The 16829-nt window shown below is 37.7% G+C and overlaps 1 protein-coding gene across 12 annotated transcripts in view; it reads right to left on the bottom strand.

Annotated features, from left to right (window-relative positions):
* Positions 1-16829, bottom strand: part of ERBIN (erbb2 interacting protein) — a 126747-nt gene that overhangs the window by 80006 nt on the left and 29912 nt on the right. For all 12 annotated transcript variants that reach the window (XM_059175124.1, XM_059175126.1, XM_059175123.1 and 9 more), the window contains one exon: positions 851-898. The gene's annotated coding sequence lies outside the window, so the exon portion shown is untranslated. The remainder of the gene's footprint in view (positions 1-850; positions 899-16829) is intronic.

The following is a 16829-nucleotide window of genomic DNA, read 5'->3' as shown; positions in this document are numbered from 1 at the left end:
CAGGTCATGATCCCAGGGTCCTGGGATGAGCCTCACATAAGGCTCTCTGCTCAGCAGGGAGACTGCTTCCCTTCCTCTCTCTCTCTCTGCCTCTCTGCCTACCTGTTATCTCTGTCTGTCAAATAAATAAATAAAATCTTAAAAAAAAAAAAAAGAGTATTTATTTTAGATGCTTTCATCTGTGCAGCACACTTGAAGCATAAGGCAATTTACAAGACAGAGTAATTGTTAATGAAGCTAATACAACCTCCAAGGTTTTTCTGTAGTGCTAACCATAAACAGATCATGCTGCAGACAGACAGATGGTCAGAAATTGTAAAACTTCTCAAAAGAGACAATGAATTCAGAAAAGGAAATCAGATGCTCTATAAAACAGTTTACATTTTAAGTAAAAATTTCCTGTGGACAGAGGCTAAGGAGAGAGCAGTTTAGACCTCAGATTAAATTCAGCGGGCCTCAAGCCAATATAAAAATGGACCCTAATTTATCAGACTAAAACTGCTTACTGACAAGAAAGGAGGGGGAACTTACTTATTGAGGATACAGGAGGTAAATACCATATGGCAGAGAAAGGAATGCATAATAACAACCAAACAGAACCTCCATTACACAATATTAAAAGGAAGTAAACCAAAGGAAGCCTGGCCTGTTCTAAAAAGGAAGTGATCAACATGGGGAATGTTCATTAGAATTTTAGTGTTATGATAAGCAAGAGTCACTTTATAAATCAGACTTAACACGAGAGATATAAAAATATTCTTATCAAATGGAGAGAGAGAAGCCAACTAAGAAAAAAAAGGCATAACAATAAGCCAAACATTTTCTAACAAAAGAAATTAAAGCTACTTACCACTGGGTTGAATTTATCTCCCTGATGTTTCTTAATTGAGCCAACATTCTATGGAAACCAAAATAAAAAAACAGAATTAACAATAAAAATAGATCGTTATGACTTTAAGGGATCATCTCTTCTAAATTCCTTCCTCAAAATGTAAATTATAATTCTAAAAAATTCACTAGTGTATATGTGCTGCCGAAGCGAGCACAAAAATTCACTAGTATAAACACACAAATTTGCTAACTTCTAAATACATACCTAACTTCTTAACAGTCACTGGATTGTTTTTAATATATTTGTTAGCTATGGTGAGCCCTCATCTATATCAAATAATAAATACCCACTTAACATTAAAATCCCATTTATCTGGACCTACTGAAAACAGTAAAATTTTTCCAAGCAGATATATTCAAATCACCAATTATATTTAAATTTAGTAGTTTTTTTTTAAGATTTTATTTATTTATTTGACAGACAGAGATCATAAGCAAGAAAAGAGGCAGGCAAAGAGACAGAGGGGGAAGCAGGCTCCCCACTGAGCAGAGAGCCCGATGCGGGGCTCAATCTCAAGACACTGAGATCATGACCTGAGCCAAAGGCAGAGGTTTAACCCACTGAGCCACCCAGGTGCTCCAAATTTAGTAGTTTTTTAAAAAAGATTTCATTTATTTGAAAGAGAGCAAGTGAGAGTGAGCAGGATAAGCGGGGGGAGAGAGAGAGAGATGAAGAGAGAATCTGAAGCAGACTCTGTGCTAAGCATGGAGCCCAACTCAGGGCTCAATCTCAAGCAGGAGTTGGAGGCTTAACCAACCGAACTACCCAGACACCCCTAAATTTAGTAGTTTCTGATGGTTCTGTAAAGCAGACAATAGTAACAGCTGATCATATTCTATTCCTCCCATTACAGAAATCTTAGTTTCTTTGGGGGCAGTAATGGACCCAGTTAAATATTCACAATTGGAAGGCTCAGGGGTTGGAGGATGTAGTTGAGATCAGTGACGTATTAAGTCCGCTTCCAGGATAGAATGGGGCTGGTTACGGGCAAACATTTGTTTTCCTTATTCAGGGGTAGATGTAAACATGTCTACTGCTGTAACAACAATCTTATGACCATAAGTCAACAAGTGTGAGTATTAAAAATAACTAATAAGGCTAACAAAGCAGAAAAACAAAACAAGTTGGGGATTTCTAAAAGCACTACTGAGCAGCTGGACCAATGTTAACTGCTGCCTTCTTCCGGATTTCCTGGTATGTAAGAAAACTAAACTCCCATTTATTTAAACCATTGTGAAGTTTTCTGTATCTACAGACATAATACAAAGTGAAATATTACATAGTCCGTACTGCAAAGTAAAATAGCCTTAACCCAAAACAGTAACATTAATAAAAAGTATACATATCATAATCTTATTAAAAAATTCGGTAATGCTAATAAATTTGTGTTTCAAAATTTTAGTTACCCTAAATTTATTAAACTATTTTTTTCTGTGCCAAATGGTTTTAGTACTCCTGTTGTTTAACCTTCCCCACAAATTCTACTTACAGTACATGTCACAAAAAAATACCTGTGTGTACAGCAAAGATGGTCACTAAATTTCTCATTCAGTATACTCCTACATATGTAAGAATCTGGTAGAATGGAATTGCCAATAAGCTGAAACAGAATATGGCTATGGAAGAGCAAGTTGGAGAGAAGAGAGATGCGAAACCTGTATTTAGACATACTAGTTTATAATACCTGATAGATGTTCTAGTGAGATCTTTAGTAAGCAGTTGGCCATTCAGAGATGTGGGGACAGAGTAGTAGCAAGAATAAAATGTAAATTAAGAGTCACAACATTTGATTTGTGAACAGAGAGGATTAATATAGTTAAAAGAGCCCACTGGTAAATTTTTATAAAGAGATTTGGGCAACAATTCATAGACTGTCCTAGCAAGATGTCCACCAATAAAAAAGCTGCTCATGAGGAGGAAAATAGAAAACATACTTTTGGTGTAAAGGTATAACTAGCCAAATAAAACTCACATAGGGTATTTCTCAAAAATATAGATTACTGTGCTTTCTTTCTAAAGATTCTTTTTTTTCCAAGACACTATTATTTGAGAGAGAGAGAGAGAGAGCATGAGCGAGTGAGCATGAGAGTGGGGGAAAGAGCAGAGGAAGAGGACCATCAGACTCTACCCTGAGCATGGAGCCTAAGATGGATGGGAGCCACCCAGGCGCCCCTTTACTCGATTCCGGGACTCCAGGATCACAACCTGAGCCAAAAGCAGTTGCTTAACCAACTGAGTCACCCAGGTGCCCTAAAAGAGTTTAAAAAGGATAGGTATTAAGTGTTCTTTGAATACTCACCAGTGAAGCTATCTAGTCCTAGCCAGAGCAATTAGGCAAGGAAAATAAAGAAAAGGCGCTCAAATTGGAAAAGAAAAAATAAAACTTGGGGGCGACTGAGTGGCTCAGTGGGCTCTCTGCTCAGCAGGAAACCTGCCTCCTCCTCTCTCTCTGCCTACTTCTCTGCCTACTTGTGATTTCCGTCTGTCAAATGAATGGATAAAATCTTAAAAAAAAAAAAAGAAAAAGAAAAAGTAAAACTGTCACTATTTATAGATCTCATAATAGTATATATAGAAGCCTCTAAAGACTCCAAAAAAACTGTTAAAACTAATAAGTGAATTCAGTAAGTTGCAGGATACAAAAATCAGTTAATTTTCTACACACTAAAATTTTCAGAAAGAAAAATAAACAATCCCATTTATAATTATATCAAAGAACAAAATACCTATGAATAAAGTTAATGGAGTAAGTGAAAGACCTAAATATCAAAAATTCTAAGACATTAATGAAAGAAATTCAAGATGCAAATAAATGAAAAGCTATTCCATACCATGAACTGGAAGAATCAATAAGGGTAAAATGTCTATACTACCCAAAGCAATCTAAAGAGTCAGTGCAATCCCTAACAAAATTCCAATGCCAATTTTCAAAAAATATGGTCAATTAATTTATAACAAAGGAGCCAAGGATACATAAGGGGTAAAGGACAGTTCCTTCAATGAATGATAGTGGGAAAACTACAGTCACAGGCAGAAGAATGAAACTTGACCATTACATCATACACAAAAATTAACTCAAAATGGATTAAAGATTTGAACCTGGGGTGCCTGGGTGGCTCAAGGGTCCAAATCTTGATTTCAGCTCAGGTTATGATCTCAGAGTCATGAGATCAAGCCCTGTGTCATGTTCTGCACTCAACACAGAGTGTGCCTGTCTCTCTCCCTCCCCAAGCTTGCATGTGCCTCTCTTCCTAATAAATAAAATCTTAAAGAAAAAAAAAAAAAAAAAAGATGAACTTAAGACCTAAAACCATAAAACTCATACAAGAAAACAGAGCTTAGGCAAGCTTGGCATCATCTGACACCAAAGGCAACATAAAGTAAATAGGACTACATCATACTAAAAAAGTCTCTGGCACAGCAAAAGAAACCATCAGCAGAAGGAAAATATAACCTACAGAATGGGAGAAAATATATACAAGTCATAAGTGACTAATATTCAAAACATATAAAGAACTCACACAACTTAATGACAAAAACTCCAATTAAAAAATGGGCAGAAGGGGCGCCTGGGTGGCTCAAAGGGTTAAGCCTCTGCCTTCAGCTCCAGTCATGATCTCAGGGTCCTGGGATGGAGCCCTGCATCAGGCTCTCTGCTCAGCAGGGAGCCTGCTCCCCGCCCTCTCTCTGCATGCCTCTCTGCCTACATGTGATCTCTCTCTCTGTCAAATAAATAAATAAAATATTTTAAATAATAATAATAATAAAAATTAAAAATGGGCAGAATATCGGAAAAGACACTTTTCAAAAAAAACCCATATAGATGAAAAGATGTTCAACATTACTAATCATCAGGGAAACGCAAAACAAAACAATGAGACATCACATCTCGCATTTTAGAATGGCTATTATCAAAAAGACAAGAAATAACTAGTATTGGTGAGAATATGAAGAAAAGGAAAGCCTTCTGACTTTAAGTGAGAATGTAAATTGGTACAGCCACTCTGTAAAACAATATGGAGGTTCCCTTCCCCACAAAAAAATATCCAGTCATATACCCAGCAATTACACTTGAGGGTATTTATCTGAAGAAAACAAAAACACTAAGTCCAAAATTAAGACAGTCCTCATATGCACTGCAGTGCATACACACATAAATATTATTCAGTCATAAAAAGAATGAGATCTTTAAAAAAAAAAAAAAAGAATGAGATCTTACCATTTGCAACAACTTGGATAGATGGATATTAGGCTAAGTTAAATAAGTCAGACATAAAGATAAATACCATTTGATCTCTCTTAAATGTGGAATTTAAAAACAAACCCAAAACCCCTCCTAGATACAGAAAACAGAGTGGTGGTTGCCCAAAGCGGGAATGCGGGGGTAGGTTAAGATAAAGGAGGTCAAAAAGTTACATACATACATATAGTCTTTCCATCACCCCAGCAGAGGTCCTCACATGCTACTTTCCAACCAATACCCTAGCCAAGGCAACCTGTCCTATAACATTTGTGTATAAGTGTTGTAAGAATGCAGGCTTTGGTTCTCATGGAGCGAAACTGCTGGGTCACAGTCTGTGTTTAATTATATATATTTTTTGAAGTTGTTTTAGAGAGTGGTTTTATCATTTAACACTTCAGAGTTCCAGATACATCTTTTCCAACACTTGATATTCTCCACTCTTTCTTCAGTATGTGCATGGCAATAGCTCACTGTATTTTTGTTTTGTATTTCTCTAATTACAAATATAACAGCAGAACCTCATTTGTACTTAGACCTCATTTAGATGATAAAACACTGGACTTCAAGCCTTGATGCTCTAAAAGGATAAAACTTCTGAAGAAAGTGTTCCGGGCACCTAGATGGTGCAGTTGGTTGAGCAACTGACTCTTGTTTTGGCTCAGGTTGTGATCCCAGGGTTGTGGGATGAAGCCCTGTGTTCAGTGCAGAATCTGGTTGAGTTTCTCTCTCCCTCTCTTTCTGCTCTTCCACTCAACACTGGCATGCTCTCTCTCTCTCTTAATAAATCTTTAAAAAAAAAAAAAAAAAAAAGTAGAGGGGCAACTAGGTGGCTCAGTCAGTTAAGCAGCTGCGTTCAGCTCAAGGTCATGATTCCAAGGTTCTGGGATCAAGGCCTACACCAAGCTCCTTGCTCAGCAAGTGTGTCTGCTTCTCTCCCTCTGCCTGCTTGTGTGCTCCCTCTCTTTAACAAATAAATAAATAAAATCTTAACACCCCCCCCCCAAAAAAAGTAGAAAGTGATAGAACTTTGTATATGGGAGGAAAGTATTGTTCAAAAGAGCACACTGTATTGGAAAACAATTCTCCCTGAACATTTCTGCATGATCTGGGTTCTCTAAGCAATGTCATTTACAGGCAATTTAAGATGTTTGTATAAAGAGACATTCCAAGATAATAATGCTTAGCAAAATTAAGACAGTCCAATGTCTTCTCTCAAGAAGATTGTTTAAATTCCAGAGTAAAGATAAGATTTCTGTCTCACTTTCAGAGGAAAGGACACAGACTCTCATTACCAGTGGTGCTATGTAAAATCAGAGACTCCCAGTTTGGAGTTCCTCTCCTGCAATGCACACTATTGCCTGTGCAAGTATGATCTGACCCTTACTGTGTAGTCCTGTGTAGATTAAGGCTCAGGTAAATGACACAAGATATGCCCTGGTTGCCACTTTTGCAGTGAGTAATAAACTCTGTCTCTGAACTAGAGGTTATGTGCATACTGACAGATTAACATACTAGCTTTTAAAGAGGGGAAAATCTAGACCCTTTACTGTTTCTGATTTAACCACTATAAATAAGAAACACATCAGGAAACCTGGGTGATTCAGTCAGTTAAGCATCTGAGTGTTCCTGTCATATCTCAGGGTGGTGAGACTAAGCCCCATGTTGGGCTCCACACTGGGTGTGGACTAAAGATTCTTCTTTCCCTCTCCCTCTGCCCTTTCCCCCAACCACTGCACCCACTCTCCCTCTCTCTAAGAAAAAAAAGAAAAGAAAAAAAGGAAAAAACACAGCCACAGTGTTTTATACCACCCAAAATCAAAATACGGAGTCCATTTCCCCATTCATTGAATTCGGGCTGATCTTGTGACTTGCTTATATGGCAGTTTGTTGAGGAAGTAACAGTACCTATGCCTCAAGAAGACTTTATAAAACTTCCACCTTTGCCTTTTTTTTTTTTTTAAGATTTTATTTATTTGTCAGAGAGAGCGAGCGAGAGCAAGCACAGGCAGACAGAGTGGAAGGCAGAGTCAGAGGGAGAAGCAGGCTCCCTGCGGAACAAGGAGCCCGATGTGGGACTCGATCCCAGGACGCTGGGATCATGACCTGAGCCGAAGGCAGCTGCTTAACCAACTGAGCCACCCAGGCGTCCCACCTTTGCCTTTTTTGAATGTTGTCCTAAGAACATGTCATAAAACAGCCCAGGATAAAAGAACATAATGCTGATTCACAAATTCAAGAGAAATATAAATTCCTCTTATTTTAAGCTAACAATCTTCCTAACTTTAACAACTATATTGTTTTTTCCAAAGAGGAAACTTTAAGCTTTATTTTCTTAGGGCATATTTTTTATTTCATTAGTTTCAGTTTTTTCTATGTTTTCTGCCTTTATTTATTTTGAATTTAATGGTCTTTTTTTTCATATTAGGGTAAAGATTAAATAAATGATTCTAATACTTTCTTCTTCAAGATTTAAAACTGTAAATTCTCTAAGCTGCACTTCATAAATTTTGATATGCCTTTGTTAATTTAAGATGCTTTTGGCTTTTCTATTTGACTGGTTCTTTAACCCACAGGTTACTTAGAATCATTTTTATTTCGACACAGGGTACTAAACCTTACTTTGTTACTGATTTTTAACTGAATTCCATTATGGTCAATTTCGACACAGGGTACTAAACCTTACTTTGTTACTGATTTTTAACTGAATTCCATTATGGTCAAAGAACACATTATCATTTCTAGCCTTTGCAATATGCTGAAGCTTTTGGACAGCCCCACAAAACATCTATCTGGGTAGAGTGTTTCATGTCCACCTGAATGTCACATTCTATATCTCTTGGGTATAATGCTTTATAAATATTAATTAGGTTAACTTGGTTGACAGGGGTGTCTAAATCTTCTATATCCTTACCATTTTAAATATTTAAAGTACTGAAATCTCCATCAGTGTAAGTCTATTTCTCCTTTTATAATTGTCTATTTTTATCTTATGTATTTTAAAGCTCTGTTATAAAGTGAATACACATTAAAGGTTCTTATTATCTTCTTGATAAGTGGGTCCTTTTATCATTATAAGATGTTCTTTTTCTCTAACAATCCTTGTCTTGAAATGTATGTCACTTGATAGCATTGTAGCCATAGGAGCTTTCTTTCAGTAAGTTTTAATACAGTGTATCTTTTCTCATCTATTCCTTTTAACCAAATTTATCTTTATATTTAAAGTGCCTACTTGGAGGCACCTGGGTGGCTCAGTGGGTTAAGCCTCTGCCTTTGGCTCAGGTCATGAACTCAGGATCCTGGGATCAATCCCCACAAGGGGTTCTCTGCTCAGCAGGGAGCCTGTTCCCCCCCCCCCCCCGCCTCGCTCTGCCTGCCTCTCTGCTACTTGTGATATCTCTCTCTGTCAGATTAATTAATAAAACCTTAAAAATAAATAAATAAATAAATAAATAAATAAAATGCCTACTTCTATGAAGCATACAGTTGGTCTTTCGGTCTTATCTAATCTGACAATTTTAAGTTTTGATGACAAGCTTAAACCTTAATATTTAACATAATTATTGGTGTGGCTTAATTTAAGCCTATTCCATTACTGTTTATGTTCTATATGTTCTTTGTTCCTCTTTTTCTTGACTTCAAATAATGCAAATGATGCTATTTTTCCCCCATACTATCATTTTATGGCCTTTTTGCTGTATTTTTTTGTTGTTGGTTGCTCTAGGAATATACAATACGCAGTCTTAATTCATTACAGCCCATCTTCAAATATTATGTCACTTCACATGTGATCTAAGAAATTTAAAAGTATAATTTATACTTACAGTTATTCTCTCCCATATTTCATGCTACTGTCATATATTTTACTTCCACATATTATAAATCCCACAATATTTTTTGCTTTGCACTAACTACTGTTATATAAATTTGAAAACAAGAAAGAGGCGTCTTGGTGGCTCAGTTGGTTAAGCAACTGACTCTTGTTTCAGCTCAGGTCATGATCTCAGGGTCATGAGAAAGAGCCCCATATTGGGCTCTGCACTTAGTATGAAGTTGGCTTGGGACTCTCAATCCCTCTCCCTCTGCCCCTTCCCACTCATCTTGCATGTTGTCTCTCTAAAATAAATAAATCTAAGAAAGATAATTAAAAAATAAAAACAAGAAAACAGAATTTCATATTTATTCACAAATTTACCATTTTCTTCAGTCTGTTTCTTACCACAAATTTGCTGGTAAGCCAAACTGAGCAGATTTTTTTTTCTTTCCTTTCTTCTTCTGCTTCTTTTTTTTAAGATACTCCATTTTTCAGTTGTAAAATGTGCATTTGGCTCATTTTCAGGTTGTCCATTACTCTGCTGAAATACCCAATCCCTCACATACTACCCTGTAAATTGCTTTATCTATTTATTATTATTATTATTTTTTTTTTTTTTTTTTTTTACAGAGAGCTAGAGAGCACAAGTAGGCAGAGAGGCAGGCAGAGGGAGAGGGAGAGGCAGGCTCTTTGCTGAGAAAAGAGCCCAAGACCTGGCTTGATCCCAGTACCCTGGGATCATGACCTGAGCCAAAGGCAGACACTTAACCAACTGAGCCACCCAGGTACCCCCTGTAAGTTGCTTTAAAATCCCTGTCACTTACTTCTAATAACTGGGTCATCTGTAAGCCTGCTTTTATGAACTATCTTCTCTTAAAAATATCATCACAGTTTCCAGTTTTTTTGTATGTTTCACAATTTTTCACAGTATTCTAAACACTGTTAGATTAAAGTTGAGAATTAAGCACAATATTGTTTTGTTAAGTTTTCCTTATTTCCCAGAGAGTCTACACTCTTCTCTCAGGACAGCTGATTGTAATTCATATTCCTAGCAAAAATCTGTATGAACTGGGACTGGTTGCAGCTTTAATTAGATTGATTTCATCTGTGATCACTTCAACCTACAACTTTTCCACCCCCAAAGACAGCTACCTTTTTGATCTTGTCATCAACTGGGGTAGAAAGAATTTGGGATCTGCAGTTCCAAGGTTTTTTTTGGTTTTTTTTGTTTGTTTGTTTTGGTTCAGTTTGCCTTTAGATTTGAGTCCAGCAGAGTCCTACAATTCAAGAACACTGAATTTTCAGGACTATACATTTCTCTGAGTTCTTCAAGACCTCCTCCTCTACTGCTCTTCATGACAAAAGGCAAGGTGGATGGAATTATCAGGCTTAATGATTAATTTTTGCCTTAGAGGCCCTTGTCAGACTCCCATCCCTTCACAAAAGCCCACAATGTCATTCAAAAACTTGGATGAGTTATCATCACTTCAGTCTTTGAATGTATGGCAAGTCTGCTAATCTCTTCTATACTGAAACCAGGCAAGTGTCCCCAAGCAGGGAAGCTATGGCACTCTTGATTCACCTTGGAAATGTTCATTATCTGTGGAATTTAGTTCACTAAGGCTTTCTTGATTTCATGGATTTTTGCTAGCCCCTTTTTTTGTTTGTTTGTTTTTGAAGCAGGATCCTTTTGTTTCCAGATTTTTCTTATTCTTAGCAGGGAACCAAAGGTTTTCTGTGTCCTCCTAAAGCCCACTAGAAGCAGAAATATCAGGGCATTTCCAGTGTAGATGAAACGATTTTATTTATAGAAAAGCCAATCCCATGGAAGATACCAACCCTGACCCCCTCCTTTGTCAAGTAAACTTAGTCAAGGTAGAGGAAAAATCTCTGGAATTCTCCCCCCATTTCAGTTTAGGAGAAATAACATTAATTTACTGAAGAAAAGAGCCTAGTTATTTAAAAAAAAGAAGTAGTATTTCATTTTACAATTACAAAAAAGACTAAAAATGCAAACACCCCAGACAGAAATGAAACCTAAGATTAGACCATTCCATAGTCAAAGGGAGCAAGTACAGGTAGAATCAGGAAAGAAAGCAGTTCAATATGGCTCATAACCAAACTGAGGGAAGACGAAATGGTGCAGAAAAGAAATACAGAGGTCTGTGTGTTCATTTAACTATTTCTAACATTATAGTTGATTCTGTAATTTTCAACAATAGGTCAATAAAAGCTGTGCAAAAAAGACATTTGGGGCAGTATGTATCACAAATGTGTATTCACAATGATGTTGCTTACTGTGATAGGTAAAGGAAATCTTGGCCTTATTTCAAACCTAGAAATATCTTCCTCATACAGTCTTGACTGATTCCTCAACTTTTCCTCGTAACACACAATCTTGTGGGTGGATTAACTTTATTGTGTGTATTCCTTTACTTCTTTTTACTTCCTAGTATTGATTTTCATGCTAGACTAACACCCAATATTCTCAGTTTCTGCTAATGACTACAATAACAACTTCTTTTTCTTGATGCTTGAAATCATTAAGCATCATCTGGGAAGCCCTACTTGGAACAGAACAAAATGGTCAAATAAACCAAACAGAATCCTGGTTCTCTAAAATACTCTATGGGAACAGTTGAGTTTGACCATGTGCAGCAATATGCTATACTATGCTATACCAAATAGGTGTATTTTTCCTCCCATTTTTTTTTAAATAAACATATATTTTTATCCCCAGGGGTACAGGTCTGTGAATCGCCCGGTTTACACACTTCACAGCACTCACCAAAGCACATACCCTCCCCAATGTCCATAATCCCACCCCCCTTCTTCCAACCCCCCCTCCCCCCAGCAACCCTCAGTTTGTTTTGTGAGATTAAGAATCACTTATGGTTTGTCTCCCTCCCAATCCCACCTTGATTCATTTATTCTTCTCCTACCCCCTTAAGCCCCCATGTTGCATCACCACTTCCTCATATCAGGGAGATCATATGATAGTTGTCTTTCTCTGTTTGACTTATTTCGCAAAGCATGATACACTCTAGTTCCATCCATGTTGTTGCAAATGGCAAGATTTCATTTCTTTTGATGGCTGCATAGTATTCCATTGTGTATATATACCACATCTTCTTTATCCATTCATCTGTTGATGGACATCTAGGTTCTTTCCATAGTTTGGCTATTGTGGACATTGCTGCTGTAAACATTCGGGTGCACGTGCCCCTTCGGATGACTACGTTTGTATCTTTAGGGTAAATACCCAGTAGTGCTATTGCTGGGTCATAGGGTAGTTCTATTTTCAACATTTTGAGGAACCTCCATGTTGTTTTCCAGAGAGGTTGCACCAGCTTGCATTCCCATCAACAGAGTAGGAGGGTTCCCCTTTCTCTGCATCCTCGCCAGCATCTGTCATTTCCTGACTTGTTAATTTTAGCCATTCTGACTGGTGTGAGGTGGTATCTCATTGTGGTTTTGATTTGAATTTCTCTGATGCCCAGGGATGTAGAGCACTTTTTCATGTGTCTGCTGGCCATCTGGATGCCTTCTTTGCAGAAATGTCTGTTCATGTCCTCTGCTCATTTCTTGATTGGATTATTTGTTCTTTGGGTGTTGAGTTTGCTAAGTTCTTTATAGATTCTGGACACTAACCCTTTATCTGATATGTCGTTTGCAAATATCTTCTCCCATTCTGTCAGTTGTCTTTTGGTTAACTGTTTCCTTTGCTGTGCAAAAGCTTCTGATCTTGATAAAATCCCAATAGTTCATTTTTGCCCTTGCTTCCCTTGCCTTTGGCGATGTTCCTAGGAAGAAGTTGCTGCGGTTGAGGTCGAAGAGGTTGCTGCCTGTGTTCTCCTCAAGGATTTTGATGGAGTCCTTTCTCACACTGAGGTCCTTCATCCATTTTGAGTCTATTTTCGTGTGTGGTGTAAGGAAATGGTCCAATTTCATTTTTCTGCATGTTGCTGTCCAATTCTCCCAACACCATTTATTGAAGACGCTGTCTTTTTTCCATTGGACATTCTTTCCTGCTTTGTCGAAGATTAGTTGACCATAGAGTTGAGGGCCTATTTCTGAGCTTTCTATTCTGTTCCACTGATCTATGTGTCTGTTTTTGTGCCAGTACCACGCTGTCTTGATGATGACAGCTTTGTAATAGAGCTTGAAGTCCGGAATTGTGATGCCACCAAATTTTGGCTTTCTTTTTCAATATTCCTTTGGCTATTTGAGGTCTTTTCTGGTTCCATATAATTTTTCCTCCCATCTTAAAAAGGATCTCTCTCAGGGAGCCTGGGTGGCTCAGTTGGTTAAGCATCTACCTTCACTCACGTCATGATCCCAAAGCTCTGGGATGCAGCCCTTCATCAGGCTCCCTGCTCAGTGGGGAGTCTGCTTCTCTTCCTCCCCCCACCCCCTGCTTATGCACATGCTCTCTCTCCCTCTTTCAAATTAATAAATAAAATCTTTAAAAAGGGGGGAGGGGTGCCTGGGTGGCTCAGTTGTTAAGCGTCTGCCTTCAGCTCTGGTCATGGTCCCAGGACCCTGGGATCAAGGCCATATCAGGCTTCTTGCTCAGTGGGAAGCCTGCTTAGCTCTGCCTGCCACTCCCCTTACTTGTAGTCTCTCTCTTTCTATCAAATAAATAAATAAAATCTTAAAAAAAAAAAAAAAGGACCTCTCTCTCAAGCTACCTTGAGTTAGTACCTCTCCAGCTACTAACCTCTTTCTCTACTCCCCTTTACAGTAAAACTCCAACCAACCTGTCTATATACACTGTCTTCAATTATTTCATCAACTGTTCTTAAACCCACTCCAATTACACTTATGCCCCCATCAATTCAATGGGAAATATTCTTCCTAGTTCCTCAAAGGCCTACAATAGTGCCAAATTCAACAGATAAATTCTAAATTCACATCTCACTCATTTCATTAGAAGCATTGTTCCTACTATTTTACACATTTTCTTCACTTAGCTTCCAAGACATCACATGTTCCTAATCTTGTTTTTACACCACTAATTATGCCTCAGTTTCCTTTGTCAGTTACTCCTCTTTAATGCCAACCACTTAACACATTATAAGTGACTGACAACACAGATTTTGGTCCTCTTCTCCATATCCATATCATCCTTGATGACCATCCAGTTTCAAGTGTTAAAATCTTATCAACTCTTTAAATAGTAAGTACTGGAATGATACCTGTCCTAGTTTGGGTTCTCCTACAAGCAAAGTTAAGTATAGGACATTCCTTGTCCAGAAAATGACCCGAGGGAGCAGGAAGAGTAAGGCAAAGATGAAGAGGGGTGCCTGGGTGGCTCAGTGGGTTAAACCCTCTGCCTTCGGGCCAGGTCATGATCCCAGGATCCTGGGATGGAGTCCTACCTCGGGCTCTCTGCTCAGCAGGAAGTCTGCTTCCCCCCTTCTCTCTCTGCCTGCCTCTCTGCCTACTTGTGATCTCTGTCAAAATAAATACAATCTTAAAAAAAAAAAAAAAAAAAAAAAGGAGAGATGAAGAAAAAGCCAATGTAAGGAATGCTATATTGTCAAAGTCATTCCTAAGCACAACAGGGGCTCATTCTACTGAAACTTCTTGAGAAGTACACAGGCAATCTCTAGGAATTGTCTGCCTACAGGATGAAGACAAGCTGTTCTTGAACTGCCCCTGTCTGCTACTGATTAAGGGTTGCCTCTACCGACATTAACTTTCATTGGCTACCAGCCTATGCTTGCTTTCTGGTATAGATGGCTTCTGATAACAGTGAAATCACTGGGGCTTCCTTTCACTGGGAAGGATATTCCAAAGTGACTCTCTGCTCTGTTATGGTACTGTTTCTTGCACCTACAGTTAAAGTCAGAAGTGAGCCAAGAGGATGTGATGCTGTATACCGGAACTGCCCACTAGTTCTAGATGAGACCACTTCTATTAACCCCAGACTTCCATATCCAACTCCCTGCTGTATGCCTCCATTTAGTGGAGGAATATAAAGAAAAAAGCAAGAATTAATCATTTAGAAAAACAAAGGAGTAAAGATGCAGTAAGAATCCAAGAGGTGATTCCAGTTTTGATGACAGTACAGTTAACTCTTAAACAATATGGGTTCGATCTGCACATATTCAAGTGGATTTGTAAGTTGATTTTTTTTATAAATACAGTACAGTGCTATAAATGTATTTTCTCTTCCATATGATTTTCTTTTTTTTTTTCTTTCAGGAAGTTCCTACTTCTTTTTTAAAAAGATTTTATTTATTTATTTGAGAGAGAAAGCTAGAGCAAGGGCAGGGCGGGGGGACAGGGTAAGAGCAAAGGGAGAAGGAGACTTCCCGCTGAGCAGGGAGCTAGAGGCGGGACTCGATCCCAGCACGCTGGGATCATGACCTGACCCGAAGGTAGAAGCAGATGCCAACTGAGCCACCCAGACTCCTTCCTTGATTTTCTTAGTACCACTTTCTTTTCTCTAGCCTACTTCATTGTAAGGGCACAATACACATAATACATTTACATACAAAATATTTCTTAATCAACTACTTATGTTGTCAATAATGCTTCCAGTCAAGAGTAGGCTATTAGTAGTTAAGATACATCAATTTTTGACAGTGCAGGGGTCAGCACCCTCAAACCACACATTGGTTCAATGGTCGGAGAATATAAACGTTAAGAATAGACAGTTCCCCACCAAGTTTAAAGATACGAAACACACCACTAGGAATCAGAATGGGAATATAACAGCACAAATAAAAATTATTTCTGCATTTGGGGGTTAATGTAGAACTTTATCATATATTGCAAAACAAAGTATTTTAAAAATAAATTACTAAATTCAATATATAGTGATGTTTTAAAATTTTTCATAACTTACTATAAAAATATAAATTACATAACAGTTTCAGGAAATAGAAAATCATGGATGAAACTTAAGGGTTTATCAGTAAGCCACTACTCTAAAAGACAATAAGCACCTAAGCACTCACAAACTTTATTTAAAAGAAATGGAATTTGATCACAAGATTCAGAGCTCATAGGAAGTATGAAAAAGTTCTCAATTCATATTACAAATCCAATATAATTCTTACACAACACCTATCAAAGTCAGCATACTGCATCAATACACCATTTATACTCAAGAATACTTCAAAAAATCCTAAATTATATAGAAGAAACTCAAATACAGTAGTAAAACTAAACATGACTATGGAAAATTAATTCTAGGAATGCCAAAAGAATAAATCTATGGAAAAAAAAAGAATAAATCTATGAACAGTACATCACATAAAGAGATGAAAAGAGGGTAAAATGGATCTTCTTTTTTTTAATTAATTATTTTTATAAACATATAATGTATTATTTGCCCCAGGGGTACAAGTCTGTGAATCATAAGGCTTACACACTTCACAGCACTCACTGTATCACATACTCTCACCAGTGTCCATAACCCAACCACCCTCTCCATACACACCCCGCCCTGAGAAACCCTGTTTGTTTTGTGAGATTAAACAGACCTTCTTGACAATGCCAAAAGGGAATCTAATAAAAGACAATACTCATTCTTGAGAAAAATCCTAGTAAACTAGAAACAAAATAATTCCTCAATAAAAAAACAAACATCTCCATCACATTCATGGAAATAAAATTAAAATGAGAAACACTAACACTAAAACTTAAGAGAAGGGGCAGCTGGGTGGCTCAGATGGTTGAGTGGAAGCCTTCAGCTCCGGTCGTGATCCTAGGGTGCTCAGCAGGGAGTCTGCTTCTCTCTCTCTCCCCCTGCCTCTCTCCCAGCTTGTGCACTCTTTCTCTTGCTCACTCTTCCAAATAAATAAAATCTTAAAAATAAAATAAAATTTAAAAGAATATTAACCCTATCAACTAAGTGAAAAAAACAACTC

The sequence above is a fragment of the Mustela lutreola genome, chromosome 5 (assembly GCF_030435805.1).
Source record: "Mustela lutreola isolate mMusLut2 chromosome 5, mMusLut2.pri, whole genome shotgun sequence".
In the NCBI taxonomy this organism is placed as follows: Eukaryota; Metazoa; Chordata; class Mammalia; order Carnivora; family Mustelidae; genus Mustela; species Mustela lutreola.
The sequence above is the reverse complement of the archived record's forward strand: the minus strand, read 5'-3'. Positions and strand labels throughout refer to the sequence as shown.